Source organism: Apium graveolens, chromosome 6, assembly GCF_009905375.1.
Source record: "Apium graveolens cultivar Ventura chromosome 6, ASM990537v1, whole genome shotgun sequence".
In the NCBI taxonomy this organism is placed as follows: Eukaryota; Viridiplantae; Streptophyta; class Magnoliopsida; order Apiales; family Apiaceae; genus Apium; species Apium graveolens.
In genome coordinates, this window is record NC_133652.1 from 303,269,552 (window position 1) to 303,272,684 (window position 3,133).

The following is a 3,133-nucleotide window of genomic DNA, read 5'->3' on the forward strand; positions in this document are numbered from 1 at the left end:
TTATCTAGTACTTTATCCCTCTGTTTAAGTAAATAAACATAACAATATATACTACAATCATCTATAAAGGTAATGAAATATCTACAGTAATCCTTAGTCAACACACCACCAAATTCACATATGTCTGAGTGTATTATATCTAATAAGTCTAAATCCTTAACAACATTATGAAAATGATTCCTCGTTTATTTAGCAGTTACACACACTTGACACTTAGATTTCTTATCAATGGTATGCTTTGGAATCAACTCTAAATTCATCAAATTCCTTAGAACACCAATATTTAAATGATCAAGTCGTAAGTGCCACAAATCAGATGATTCAATACAATTAACAGAAGGTCCAACACTATCATTAATAAAATCACCCAAAATGGGTTCAGCATTTATTAAAAATAATCCATCAGACAAGTAACCCTTACAAAAAAATGTATCAGTATGAGTAATAAATACTTTATTACATTTCAAATAAAGTTTAAAGCTGTTCTTAACTAGACAACTTTCACTTATTATATTTCCACGAACAGAGGGAACATGATGCACTCGAGTGAGAGATAGAAACCGCCCATAAGCAAACTTCAGGTCCACATAATTTCCTACTCCAAGCACTTGTGCAACACTACCATTCTCCGTCGTCACTATCACTCCATGACTCTTTTGATAAGATACAAAAAAACTAATATCAGCACAAATATGCATATTAGCTCCAGTATCAATCACCCACTCATGTGATAGATTAGTGGAAAGTAGTACAGGGTTGTAAGTAACACACCCGTCATCGGTTCCAGAGGCAACAAGCTCACCATAAACCATATGTTAGCTACATGCCCACTCGTGGTTGCAAGTCCAAGCACAGTATTTACTTGAGCTACCACTCTAGCTTTCTTACCTTTCTTACTAGGACAGTCCTTGCTCCAATGACCAACTTATCCACATGACCAACATAGTTTATTTATATTTGATTTCTTAGCCTTGTTCTTGTCAGGTTTAGTGTTAGCCTTCTTAGTGAATACCTTTCTTTCCTGTCCTACAGTCCCTACATTCACCTTCGAGCTCCCATGTTCAGCAGGCATCACATGTCCTTGTTTGGACTTGTGATGCTCTCGTACAGAGATGTCGAACATCAAGTTAGTTTATGTGATCTCTCCTTTTTATCTTTTTAGAGAGAGAAAACTCTTCCCAAGACTTAGGGAGCTTTTTAATCACTGACATAACCCAAAACTTCTCAGGAAAAACCATACCGGACTCACCCAAAGTATAAACCAACATCTCAAACTAATAAACTTGTTCAGTCAAGGATTTTCCATCCACCAATTTGAAGTCAAGGAACCTAGCCATAGAATAGTTCTAAAGACTTTGAGAATCAGTATTGTGGGTTTGGTCTAACTTATCCGATAAGACCTTAGCAGTATAGGCATATGATTAATAAACATTGAACAAGGTGTTCGCTGAGGCTTTCAGAATGGCTACCCTAGCCACCCCATCTTTTTCAGCCCATAAAGCATAAGCCTTAATATATTCAGCCTTCTCTTGATCCAACATAGGAGGATCATATTGTACCACTGGCCATAGACCCTTAACTGTTAAATAGAGTTTCATCTTTTACTGCCAATAAGAAAAAGAAGCTCAACCACTTAATTTATAACGCATTCTCGATTAATCAGTTGGTTGGGGAAAATGATACGTGGTCCTATCAATGGTAGTAGTACCAATAGAACCAGCAACAGTCTCAACAGTCTTAGGAATATCAGCAGTTTCGTTAACCATCTTGCTAATTACAATATAACACGGATAATCTCTTCAAAATTGTTGGATAATTATTAACAATACATGCAACATTGGGACAGTTATATAATTAGGATTAACAAGAATAGGCAAATAACCAAGTAATGAAACAAAACACGAAGACAAACAAGAAGATAAATCAGTAACTGAATTGACAACGAGAGGATATAACTTTTAGATCTAATAGAAGCTTTAAGAAATCTGAAAGAACCAATAGCAGTTGAGTTGTGTGGCCTTCAAGAAGCCTAGACTGTTCTTAAAGAGATTATTTCCCCTCTTACGTTGTGTTGGGTTACAGTAATATCGCTTCCAGGATAAAACAACACAGAATAATTCGTCCACAGATACGTAGCACTCAAAAATGAGTCGCACTACAAGAAAAATATCTATATGCGACCAAGTTTATCAGCGACCACAAAATCAGTAGCTATTATTTTGTATCAGCGACGGGTTTCAGCGACCGCGGCCAAAGTCGTCGCTAACCGGACTTTAGCGACCGCCAGCGATTACTAATCGGTTGGAAAATTTTAATTTTTCCACAAAAAAACACAAAAAATTCGCGGTAATTTATTAGCTACTGATTTTTATGTGCGACCGACTTTGGTTGCAAAAAGTGCCACATCAACAACAAAATCAACGACTTTTATCAGTCTCTAAATCGGACACAAAATAAAGGCGGAGACCAGTGGCTTTCTGCGACCGAGGTCCGTCGTATATAATTTTTTTATTTTATAATTTCTTTATATTTTTGGCGCGCTATTTTAATTAGCAACCAAAGCGTATCTCCAACCGAATGTTGTCACAAATACCAAATAATTAAAAATACAATTTTTTAAGTATAAATAATATTTTATTTGTATATATTTTTAAATAAATTTATTATTAAAAATAAATCTTAAATTTTTTTTAATAAAAAAGAATTAAAATATATTTTTTATAAATTTAGAAAATAAAATTGAGGCAATTTTTTAGGAGACCGAAAAATATTTGAAATTGAGTGCGATTAAAGATTTCAAGTGTTTAAAATATATTTTTTTAACTATAAATAGTATGTTATATATATGTAAAAATTTTAAATCAAATTATAATTTAAAACATATATTTAAATTTGTTTTTTTTAATTAAATTTCATTTCTTTTAAATATAGGAAAAAAATTGGCAAACTTCTGTTAGCGACACAAAGCATCTGCAACCGAATTTAGTCACATATACCAAATACTAAAAATATTATTATTTAACTATAAATATTATTTAATTTGAAAAAGTAAAAATAAAATTGTTTTTAAATTATATCTTTAAAAAAATTATTAAAAAAACTGGCATAGTTTTTTAACGACCAAAAAGCATAT